The 12,894-nt window shown below is 41.9% G+C and overlaps 1 protein-coding gene across 12 annotated transcripts in view; it reads left to right on the forward strand.

The window, feature by feature from the left end:
• The window catches only part of Pard3 (par-3 family cell polarity regulator), a 635,367-nt gene that overhangs the window by 87,755 nt on the left and 534,718 nt on the right, over positions 1 to 12,894 (forward strand). The gene's annotated exons all lie outside the window — the stretch shown is intronic.

The following is a 12,894-nucleotide window of genomic DNA, read 5'->3' on the forward strand; positions in this document are numbered from 1 at the left end:
CCTACCCCTTAAAAATCAATATATGTGTTTGGTGAGTGGGAATATTATATATTCTTCCCTTTGGCACATTTTTGGAAAGAAGATTCTGTATTTTGGAAGGTGTTTTAAAAACTACTCAGTGTTAGAGAATTCACCTAGTATTCACCGTAAGTTCTATCTCCAGCACCGGGAGTAAAACAAAACAAAACTTGGTGACAGTTCAGATGCAAGAAGCCAAGAGTAAAAGTTTACAAGGTTTTGAGGTTGTGATTGAGGCAGTTTACAGAATAGAGGTCAGATGATTTGGGGGTCTGTTTGCAGAGGAAGTGGGAGGTCACAGTGCTTCTTTAGATGGAACCAGTGTAGGGAAGCCCAGCAGAACATCACATGCAGTGTTAACCTGCTCACTTGAGGCTCAATGGCCAGGCCTTGTCTTCGATTCTGGTAGTCAGAACCCCTAGTAGGTATTTTTGTTGACCGGGCTGTGGAAAATGTGGAGCTTAAAAGTTTTCTAACATAAAAAAGCTGACATTTTGTTTCTAATGAGGGGGTTTTACTATGTACATTCAGGCTGACCAGACACAGACACACACACACACACACACACACACACACACGCACGCACGCACGCACGCACGCACGCACGCACGCACGCACACACACACACACACACACCCTGCTTCAGTCTCTTCAGTCATGTGATTACTGTTGTTTGCTACAACCCCTGGCTCTGATCTTGTTTTGAAGGTTTCTTTTCTTTTTTCTTTTTCCTTCCTTCCTTCCTTCCTTCCTTCCTTCCTTCCTTCCTTCCTTCCTTCCTTCCTTCCTTCCTTCCTTCCTTCCTTCCTTCCTTCCTTCCTTCCTTCCTTCCTTCCTTCTCTTTCTTGTTCTTTTGGAGCCTGACAGTCTTGCTTAGCTGGCATTCTACCCCCTGAACTACACCTCCACTTCTGGCTTTTTGGTGGTTAGTTGTAGACAAAAGTCTCATGGACTCTTCTGCATGGGCTGGTCTTGAACCTTGATCCTCAGATCTTTGCCTCCTGTGTAGCTAAGATTATAGGTATGAAGTCTTTTTTGTGTAATGACTGCAGGTATATAGACTGGCAGTCTTTTGTGATTGCTACCAACATGTAGTCATGCATGTGACCCTTCATTTATTATTATTTAACTTTATTTACATTTTTTTGTTAAGGTTGATACAAGTGATTTTGATTTTGACAGCTTTTGCATTTCTTTCATTTTTTATGACTAGTTTATAGTGATTGTAAAGGATGGTAGTCACGGAAATCTTTGCTCATTACTGTTGGGAAAGCATTAAAGCCATTTTTTCCTGATGTTAGGGTTGATATTTACAGCTTAGTATATTCTTGATAGAAGGTATTGGTACAGACCTAACTGTACACACACACCCACACCCACACACCCACACCCACACCCACACCCCCCCCACACCCACACCCACACCCTCATCATCAGTGACACTTAATGCCTGATTTGTGTCTTCCATTAGCCAACTACATCCACTTACTTAGAAGTCTCCTTTTCTAAATTTCTCATAATCCATTAAATCAACTTGGCATCCAACATCTCTGGGAGTGCCTGAGATTTGAGATATAAAACAATAGGTTCTCACTGCTTTAACCACTTGCATGATTTGAACTTGGACATCACCTAGCTTGCCATTCCAGGACATCAAGAATACCTGCTACCACGCAGGCTCAGCCCATCCCCCCCTGGCTACTGAAGTGTTGCCCTGAGTTGGAGAAATGGGGTCAGGTTTTCTCACAGTCCTCTCAGGCCAAGAGCAGAGCTGAGACCTAATGCAGGGGATCTGCAGTCAGTCTTGATTGTTTCTCCTCTTCTCACATGGTTTTCTTTACCAAGCCCTGTTCTCCTCACTGTTGTTTGATTCTGTTCCAGGCAGGAGGGGGGTGGTGTACCAAAGAAATAGCTTAATTTTTAAGTTTTAGGATTCTGTTATTTCGGGAATGTACTCTTTTCAACCCAAATTGATTGCTTTTGTTTGCCATGGGATTTTATAAAAGCATGAATTTTCCTAAGAATTGCCTGTAACTAAGTTCCTTTGTCTCAGTATTGTATTTCTTAGACATGCTCTTTCAAGAGTACTTTGAGTATTTCATGCATATTTAGAATAAACCAATCAGCCTGTTTGGGATATCTCTGTTGCCTTTCTGGTATAATACAGCATAAATTTCTGTTTGCTCTCTAGTCTGAAAAAATGTTTTATTTTGTCGTAACATTGTGGCTTTTATTGAAAGGGACAGTTCTTAATGACAAATTATTGAAATTATGGTTGAATTAGCTTTCTAAATAATTTAGGACCCTCCTCATAATTTCACAATGGTATTTATCAGGCATGTATCTTTCTCTTAGATTTTAAGTGACTTAAGAGGAATTTTGTTTGTTTTTTGAGTCAGGTTTTCATTGTATAACCCAGGGTGGCCCCAAACTATTGATCTTCCTGCCTTAGCCTTCCAACACTGGGATTACAGGTGTGTACCACTATCCCTGACCTAAGAGAATTCTTAATGCAGTGTCACAGGGCATTGGTACCAAAGCAAGTGTTTTTAAAGTAAGAAAAAGAAAACAATGAAAAACAGAAGGTCAGTAATATGAACTGGATCAACTTGAGGGAAAGAATTGTTTGCTTGGCATCCAGGCTGAAATTATAGTACCAATCACCTCCTTCATATGTCCAACAAAGGAAGGATTAAGTTTGAGTAGGACCAATCACCTCCTTCGTATGTCCAACAAAGGAAGGATTAAGTTTGAGTAGGAATATCAGATGGCTAAGGCAGGCCCCTATGGGAACAAACCAAGAACTTCAACAGACATACTCACCTTTACCTCATAGGCCTTGTTCTGAGATTAGGTTAGCATCAGAGTTTTTCAGTGGGAATGAGCTGTAGGGTTATATATCGTACATGTACATATGCGGAGATCATGTTGTGATCAGTGTGACACGTATTGCTCCCCTGTGATATAAGAGTTGAAAGTCTGGAACTCAAGGTGCAAATCTCAGGTTGACTTGACATGACTTTGCTGTGGAGAGGAAGTTGGAGGGGTGTAGGCGTAGGTTTGCACTGGAAGAACCTGCTTGCTGCATGGTCGTGAGCAGATCTAACTAAAAGGTAGGTGGAGGTTTCTCTTGCACTGTGGTCTCACTTGTCAAACGAGTTTTCTGTTTCCCTTGTCTAGTCTTGTTGACCTGTTATTTATTTTAAGCTTTTGATAAACAGGAAGCCCTACTGCAGTGCATTAAGATAATGTTTTAAGAAACTATGAAGTAGATTTGAGGATATGGGTTTAAACTTTTTTTGAATTACTATTATAAAGGTGATATACAGAGTGGTTACAGTTACATAAGTCAGGTAGTGAGCACATTTCTTTTTGGATGATGTCATCCCTTCCATCACGCTCTTCCAGTTTTTCCTCCCATCCCCACTCAAGTTGTATAGTTCATTTTCAACACAGTGTCTAGTGAGTACCACTACGGCACTTGTTCCCCCTTTGTCCCTCCATTTCTGTGCCCCTCCTTGCCCTCCCAAAAACAGATCAATGACCAAACAAGACACAAAGAAAAAGAAAAAAAAACAGCAACAAAGAGAAAAGCTCATTTCCATTTCTTGGAGTTCAGTTCGGTAAATATTACTTTATTTGATCAGAGGTAAGGGGCGTTGAACCTTTGTGTTCCTTCCCTAAGAGTATCCTCTTTCGGTCTCACCGTGTGTGAATGCCTAAAGTCCCCTGTGTAGTGTATCATGTCCCTGCGTACTAGTTTCCGTATATGAGAGAGCACGTGTGCCCTTTGTGCCTCTGAGCTTGGCTTACCTCACTTAACATGATTTGTTCGAGGTCCATCCATTTGGGTAAGAGTTTTAACCAGAAAGATTTTAACTCAAAGGAAAACAAAGTAGGGATGAGAGAGTGACTCTAAAGCAAGCAAATAATCCTTAAAATTTTAGAACCTAAGAGTTGAATTTTTCTTTTTCTTTTTTTTGGGCCTGAACTCTGGGCCTGGGCACTGTCCCTCAGCTCTTCAGCTCAAGGATAGAGCTCTACCACTTGAGCCACAGCACCACTTCTGGCTTTTTTCTTTTTGCTTATGTGGTGCTGAGGAATCGAACCCAGGGCCTCAGGCATGCAAGGCAAGCACTCTACCACTCTTCCCAGCCCCGAGTTGATGTGGGTGGAGTCAGAGTTTGAACATCATCGGTTACATTCCCAGGGGTCTACTGAGGGCTCTGCTTAGTGTCTCCCTGGCAGGGCCTGTATGTGTGGCTAGCTTACCCCACCAGGGTGCTAGAGGAGAAGCAAATGAGCCAAGTGAGAGCACTTGCGAGGTATGCTCCGTGACCAAGCTCTGGTGCTGGTTTTCAAACATCCTGTGAGTGTTTCTACCTCCTGACCTCCGTTCCAAGATCCCCCTATGTGAGATGAAAGTGTCCTTTGTCCTCAGTGTTTTCCACAGTTTTCTAATTCCTGGACCAGTTGATTGGTATTTTTATAATTGTTTTTCATTAGCAAACTTTCTGCTTTCTTATGGCCTGCTTTCCAATGGTGAGTCTAAAGTCATTGAGAACAGGAGCTTCCCCATGGACTTGATTACACCCCAGTATTTCAAAGTATGTTTACTTTCAGATTCAGTGACAAATAGTACTTTGAATTCTTCTCTTCCTCTCTCTCCATCCCTTTTTCTCTTCATCCCTTCTTCTCTTCCTCCCTTCCTCCTTTCCTTCCCCTTCCTCCCCGTACCCTCCTTTGTTTTCCTACTTTAGGTGGTGTATTCTGCAGTTCTAACACCATAAACCAGACTCTCAGGTTTGGAAAGCTGCCCTAGGTAGATGGGATTCATACAGCTTAGAACTCGGCTGCTGTGAGGATGCACATGCTTATAAATATATGTACCATAGAGAACGTTGTAAGGAGAATTTGAGTAGCTTAAATTTTATATCGTTGTTTTCAGCATCACAGTATGCATTGATAGGAAAGGTGACCTAATTTATCCTTAGAACAAAACTATCGGGTGTGTTGAACTTTTACTCAATAACATCATAGACTGGTAAAGTGAAGTGTGTACCTCAGACATAATCTAGCTCCTTCGTTTTCACACAGGAGGCCTGCAGTGCCCAGAGAGGAAATGACTTGTGCAATGTTAGGTCACTTAACCACACAGAGTCATTATAGTGCCTTTTCTGTGGTTACTGTGAGACAGTGCAGCCAGCCATGAGATGCCCCAGTCACTGAAGTTCCTTGTCCCATCTACTCTGCCCATGTACCTGCGAAGCTTCACAGACATGTTTAGCTTCTATTTTGCCCCTCCCTCACCTGATGATTTTATAGTTAGATGTTTTATTGTTGTTTGAGGTAGTCCATTTGACTAATTACTAGTTGTATAGTTCTATTTTGCCTGAGTTCCCATAGACCTAATTTGTTTCTTTGCATGCACATACATTTTCTTTCTTTCTTTTTCTTTTTTAAATCAGCAACGTTTAAGTATCCTCTAGCAGTTTAACAGTTCAGACTAGTCATATTTGTGCTTTCTGTGTGTTTTCTGTTCGAGAGCTGACATTGTGTTAAATATCTTTGAGATACAGCTATGAGAGTCTATGCGGCACCATTTCTTGCAAGGAATAAAATGAAGACATAGATGATTAAATTTCAAATATTTCTAACAGCGAAATATTTCTAAGGGACAACTTTGTAAGTTCTAGCTATGTATTTCAGTGGCTACAAAAGGTATATGAAATTAACATTTGTAATATTTACGTGTATTTCAGAGTATCTTCAAGATAGTATGCTTGCTATTGAAATCCCTGTTCTAATCAGTGCCTGCTGTACAGTGGATGTTCTTTGAATGCTGGCTGAATGAATAACCTTCATACTTACCAGGATGATAAATTGTAAGACAGTGTGAAACGTTGCTTTCCATGAGGTGTAAGCAAACACATATGGGGCAGCAAGGAGAGACCATGGACTGAGCCATTCATGTCTTGTGTATTGGTAAACCTATCAGACCTTGTCTTTACTCAGCACTGTTGCCTGTTCTTTGCCTGCTAAGGATGTCCTTGGTGATTGGACTCAAGGGAGCACCTTGTGTCTGAGGCAGGTCTTTTGAAGATCCCATCATAGATCCCATCACAGATACTAAGGATTCGAACTTCCTGGGAGGAGGAGGGGCCCCACCTCTGGCATCAGCAGTTCTGAAACACACTGGGGCCTCCACAGGGCTGTGATCTGAGCCACACTCAGTGTTGCTATCTGGGGCCTGCTGCCTTGGGGCTACCCTGGTGTCATGATGATGATGGGGTGCTTTGGGACCCTACCCAGGATCCCATGCAGTGTGGGCTGTGCTGGATTTGAGTGCAAGGGTCACAAGGTCAAGCTGGACAACTGCTTGCACAGACATCCAAGGAGGAAGACAGTGGTAGGTGTAAATCCCTTTGTCAGAACCCATTGTTTCCCTGTAGTTCCTCCTTCTCAGTGATTTGAGGAGCATTTCTTCTGATTGGTTTGCGTTCAGTATGGTCAGGTGTAAGGAACTATTCATGTATGATTAATAACGAAAGAATTTCTTTAAGAAGGAAAAAAAATCAGGAGGTGGATTTTGGATTAAGTAATATGAGGGGTTCCATAGGAGCTGCTTTGAGTTTGTTTTTTGTTTATTTTTGAATTCAGAATTCAGAGGCATTTATCATTTATCATATTTCAGTGAGGTTTTTTTTTTTTTCAGGTCAGAATTGCTTTCTGTCTGAGTCAGCCTCTCTTGTTTGCTGGTTAGAGAGTAAACACACTAGGGCAGGTTTTCTGTTGTTAGGCTGGATGAGTAATTTAAGGATCTTTTTTTTGGCGGGGAGGGGGGTAACTTTTTTTATACATATAAGACAAACAATCGGAATTTTAGTTAGCTTTGAAACACATCATACAATATAGTGGTTTTTGTCTTAGCTATTTGTGTGCTGTAGGGTCCAGAGGTACATGGTAGAGCTTTCTACCCTGTGTGGTCTCTGACCCTGTGATGTGTTTATTTTTTTTTTTTTTCTCCTATGACTTTGACTCCATCACTACCTGGAGCATGACTGGAATAAAATGCTGCATGAATCTGTCTTTGAGAAGTGACATGGTGTGTGGCATTACCTCCTCATGTTGGGATTAGTCAAGTATATTACCCAGTGCTTGATACTGTTTTCTTTTTTTTCTCTCCTAATTTTAGAAAGTTTCTTCTCTTGGCTGAAACTTCTATTTCTCTCTTCTACATTGACCCTTTTGGCAAACCTGTTGGTCCCTCTTGGAAAGGGTGTAGTGTGTCTTAAAAGATATACCATGGATTTTCAAGTATGAGTTATATTTGACCTTCAGCTCTTCTTCTTTGCTTTTGGCTCTGGTTTTATGGAGGTGATACATCACACATGTTAACTTTCCTAGTCCTTGCTCTCCATATCTACAAAGCTGAAAATTTACCTGCAGGAGTGTTAGGAAAAGGCTTCTATGCGAAAGTGAGTGATACAGAGGTGTGCTCAGTAATTGGCAGCTTCACTTCTGGCTCCTTCACAGAGTGTGAGTGGAGGAAGGGAGGAAGGGATTGGGCTAGACAGGGTACATCATCATGCATCAGCTTTCTGGGAGTTGATGAAGGCACAGCCTGAAGATGCATTTTTGGCTCTGGATGTCCATGTTGGACTTTTTTTTTTTTTTTAAGGTCCGGTCGTGGGGCCTGAACTCTGGGCCTGGGCGCTGTCCCTCAGCTCTTCAGCTCAAGGCTAGCGCTCTACCACTTGAGCCACACTGCCACTTCCGGCTTTTTTCTTTTTGCTTATGTGGTGCTGAGGAATCGAACCCAGAGCCTCACGCATGCAAGGCAAGCGCTCTACCACTGAGCCACCTTCCCAGCCCCGTCCATGTTGGATTTTAAGGATTTAGTGTAGATATATATCTACCACCTTTACATTCTTCCTTCATTCTAGCCTCTCTCTACCAACTCATCCATTATAACACTCCCTCCGATATTCTTATGTTTGTCAGGACTGGGGGGCTTGGCTAGGTGAACTTTCATCTTGCCTCTTTTTCCTGGGGTAGAATATTCATGGAAGTGAGCACTCACCTCCACCTAGGTGTTCAGGCCAGTCAGGCTGGAACTCAGCTGGGGGGCAGAGAGTAGCTAATGATGTATCCATTTCAGTTTGGGCCTCTTCTCACTACAGATGGCAAGTATCTGAGCTCTTCTTTCCCCACACCTCAGTATTTTCTGTAATACAAACTAGAAAAACCACATAGCGTTCCTTGTGCCAGCCCGGATAAGTGGAGGATAAGGGTCAGTGTGGATGGGGTACACCTTATCCGTGGCATTTCTCTTGGCAGTTAGGAGAACACAAACCTGGGTTTGGTGATTAAATTCTCTGAGAAAGTTTGCGTAAATTCTCTCCTTTACATAATAGGGGAATGCTTTCATTTTTCTCCCTTCAGTATGCACTATGTAAACAACACAGTACTTTGTTCTTTGTTCTATGCTTACAGAAAGCTGAAGATGGACCCTGCCTTTGGGGATCTTATCTCAAGGAAAAGAAAACACCACACTTGTACTAGGGAAGACTAGTGACTCATCTGTGGTCCAGATAAGCATGTTAGGGTTGGAACCTGTATCACAGAGGAGGTGGAGTTTGAACTACTCGTGGAAGGATAAATGTAACTGGGGTACTTGAAAGCGTGGAGAAAACATTGGAAGGAAGAATCGCCAACTTATTCCATCCACTTTGTCTTACTGATATGGGTTCATTTTAAGTTATCAGCAATGGCACAGTCCCGGGTCAGAAATGGCAAGGTGGCAGTACAGCCTGTCTGGAAGGAATAAGGGATGATTTCAGATTTTGGGAGGCTTGAAAGGCAGGCTTGGAAAGGGCTTTTGCTTGCTTGATTCAGGATGTTGGAGTTTGATCTAAAGAATGTAGTGAGTCACTGGGAATGACTCCCATTACATGATAAAAAGGATTCTTTGTGGCAGTTTGTATGGTAGCAAGATGTAGGACAGGATTTAAGAGATGAATCTAGAAGTGGGGAAATGGGTTGGATTGTAATTATATTATTGAAAATAAGAGATGAGGAGTGGGAAATGGAGAAATGCTTTCACAGCTTATTTAGACAGTAAAATTGAAAACATTGTATTTGAATATTTATTATGGATGGTTGGGAAGTACAGGCAAGCATTTCCAGCTCACGCGTAGCACTGCATTCAAACTACAGATGATGCCTTAGATAGTACTTGATGACAGCATTTTAATTATAGAGTGTTTCATGGGTTGGAAATGCTCAATCTGTTTCTTATTGCATATCTAGTTGGGTTTCTTTGGTGTTACTACAAATCAAAATGTTTCTCAACATTTTAGGTTATTGGTTCGATAGGTCTGTACAATTGTAAATATGTTTATGAATGGTACGAAATCCCATCCCCTCCCAAGGGCTACAGGGATAGAGCACTTGCTTAGCCTGGGTAATACCCGAGTTCCATCCCCGTCAATTGGGAAGCCCTCCTACTGCCAATGAATGTGACAACTCATTGTTCAAGCACAGTATGTGAGAATGATTGCTTCATACATTCTGTGTGTGTGTGAGACAGAGGGAGGGGGGGAGAGGGGGGGAGAGAGAGAGAGAGAGAGGGAGAGAGTCAGCCGTGGAGCTTGAACTCTAGATGGACCTGGGCATTGTCCCTGCACTCTTCAGCTCAAGGCTAATGCTATACCACTTGAACCACAGTGCCACTTCCAGTTTTCTGAGTGGTTTATTGGAGATAAGAGTCTCACAGACATTCCTGCCTGGGCTGGCTTTGAACCATGATTCTCAGATCTCAGCTTCCTGAGTAACTAGGATTATAGGTGTGAGCCACTGGTGCCCAGCTTGCTTCTTACATTCTTGTGAACCCTGGGTCAGTGTATTTGTTTCAAGTTAATCTGTTTTTTTTTTTTTTAAATTTATTATGAAAAACTCAATAGAGTGGAGAGAATCATACAAAGTCATTTGTCAGTTGACCTAATGGGCTTCTTGAGTGTGAGGTGTGGTAGGAGATAGGAAATTCTGTGACAAGATAGTTCGAAAACACAACCATGATTACTCTCTGCTTTGGATTGTGTCACTGTAGCAGAGTCTCCAAATTCCACTTTCTACCAATATGGGGGCTTGAACTCAGGGCCTTGTGCTTCCGCTTGAGTCCTTTTCTTAAGGCTGACACTCTACCACCTGACCCACACATCCACATCCAACTTTTTTGCTGGCTATTTGCAGATAAGAGTATTTAGGTTTTGTCTCTCTGAGCTGGTTCTAAATCACAACTTTCTATTCTTACTCTCCAGAATAGCTGGGATTATAGGCATGAGCCATCAGTACCCAGTAAATACTTATGTATGTGTGTATGTGTGTACATATACGTGACTATATGTGTATATGTATGTCTGTGCATGCATGTATATACACATGCACATGCATGTGTGAGAGAACACAAGCTATTTAAAAGTAAGTAGCAGGCATCATTAACTTTGTAAGTATTGAAGAATAACAATATTTTTGTAAATAGCCACAAAAACTTATTATTATAACTAAGTAAATTAAGAAACATTTCCTGCAGTTATCTAATACTGAGGGAAAGAACCAATATCTAACTGGTGAGGGGGAAGTTAATTGTGAGGCTCCACCTCAGAGGAATTTGGTTCAGTAGGGAACAGGCTAATGCTTGAGCATTGGATTTCCTGATAACTTCCCAGGTGGTGCTTATGCATGCCTGGATTACTGCTATAAATCATGGATGAGATAGAGGAGTTATGTGAGTAGTTTCCAAACTCCATGTGTTTTTAACAGCACAAACCTTTCTATTAAAGAAAATGTTACAACTCTCCTTTTCAGGTACTATGCTGAAGCATGCAAAGGTTAGGAGAAGTGCTGCAGAGAGAGAGAGACAGGCATTTCTGGCCCACATGCTGGAAGCCACCAGTGCTAATCTGTTTGAACCAACAGATGCAGGTGGACCCTGGCTGGCAGATTATTTCTTGTCAGCATCATGCTCCCTTAGTCTCATTTTTCTCATCTGAAATTGGAGATCAGAAATCTCCTCCCTATGCGTGTGCACACATGTACACACATGCACATAAATGCATTTGGAAAATCCATCCAGCACAGTGCAGGTCTCACTGATGGTCCTGGTGGCCTTATTCTCGTCCTGGTTCTGGGACTTCATTGGGCCTTTCCTGCATTTGCGTGGGATGGGAAGGATAGAGAGGGGTGTTGTGTTGTGCTGTGAGTTATATGAGTACGAACCTCAGACTCTTTCATGTGATGGCTTGTACTCCTGTGCTCTAAGTGACCTAGGAGAGATGAAGAGCTGTACCATGCCAGAAAGTTACTCACCTGAGGTTAGACTTCTCCTCTGGTTTCCTGTTGTCATGTTTCTTTTTGATTATTGGGATAAGTGAGGGCATCCACCCTTCTGTGGAGGCAGGAGGTTTGTGGTTTATTGTGTGGCAAGACATTGGGACTGGGTGCGGCTTAATGTAGAGAAGTGGGTGTGAAGAGTGCAAATATTTACTAGTCATCACTCCCTGTGGTGATGCAGGTTTTTAGTTGTTGAAAGTCAGCCATGACAGCTGATCATCCATGTCTTGTATACTTAATGAGCAAACAACAATAATAGATATTTACTACTTAACAGTGTCACTGCAAGAAAACTGAAAATGGGCTGGAGGCAAACTTATAGTCTGTGTTGGGGTGTTCTGGTCAGGAGAAGCTCTTAGAGAAGACGATGCTCAAGAAAGCAGAATGGCTTGGCAGAAGTAGCCTGGATGATGAGCATGGACTCTGGTGTGGGGGTGCTGGCACTTTGTAGGGGCTTTGTGACTTCTGATGCAGGTTGTGAAAGAGTGCTCAGGAAAAGATTGGACTACAGTAAATTCTGAAAGATGTAGGCATGAGGCTGAGAAACTCTTTAGGTGAGGATTTATTTAGAAGAGATGACTGCTGTACACACCCTGCAGGTAACAATCTCATATGGAAAGAGAAGAGTTTTAGGAAATTTAAAGAAAAGTTTTCATAAGCCATGCTTTGGCTGTCAGTCTGCTTATATACAGAAGTATTTTAGAAATAGAAGGTTGATTAATTTACCCTGAAGCTTGCTTGGTGGCGATATTGTACCTTAGCACCTTTACTAGGTGGCCTGAAAATGATAGCTAAGGGACACCTTTTCCTTGTGTGCCTTAGGACACTAATTAGTTCCAGTTTCATCTGGACAGTTGATTCTTTGGTAGGAAGACTGGAAACTAGGAGTATGATTTGCATTGGGACTTTGTTCTTTGGCAGCTGAATGAATTTACAAATGACAAATTGTGAAGTACTGAGCATAGTGGCATAGGTGAGTCTCTTAGAAGACTCCCTGAGTAATGATGTGCAGTCAGATAAGCCCCATATATGGAGGGGGGGGGGAGGGAGGGAGGGAGGGAGGGGGGGCGACATACTTGGTGTTCTGGATGAATGACTCCCTTCATAGAAGTTTAGTAAGGGATAGTGCAGATAACCTTCAGGTTATCTACTTTTTATGGTAATGCAATGTTTAATAACTTTGTTAAAAAACTTGTTCTGCTGGTTAAAAAGTGACAAGAAATGGTAATTCTGCATTTTTAAACATAACAAGTGTTCTACTTTAGTGATTTGCTGGTATCCTTTGTTAGAGATTAGCTAGGAGTTTCTGGCACTACCTTGGTAGATCTCAGTTTGCAGATCTGGGAGTAATCTGAATTTTAACTCAGATATCTTGAATGTTCTTTCTACTTTTTCTTCAAGACAAAACTATACTAAGCACACCTTGTTAGATTGGAAGACATTAGAGTTAAAGGAACTTTTTGATAGCTATTCTGTGTTGCA

The sequence above is a fragment of the Dipodomys merriami genome, unplaced genomic scaffold (genome assembly GCF_024711535.1).
Source record: "Dipodomys merriami isolate MVZ:Mamm:240054 unplaced genomic scaffold, mDipMer1.0.p SCAF_4, whole genome shotgun sequence".
NCBI classification, from domain to species: domain Eukaryota; kingdom Metazoa; phylum Chordata; class Mammalia; order Rodentia; family Heteromyidae; genus Dipodomys; species Dipodomys merriami.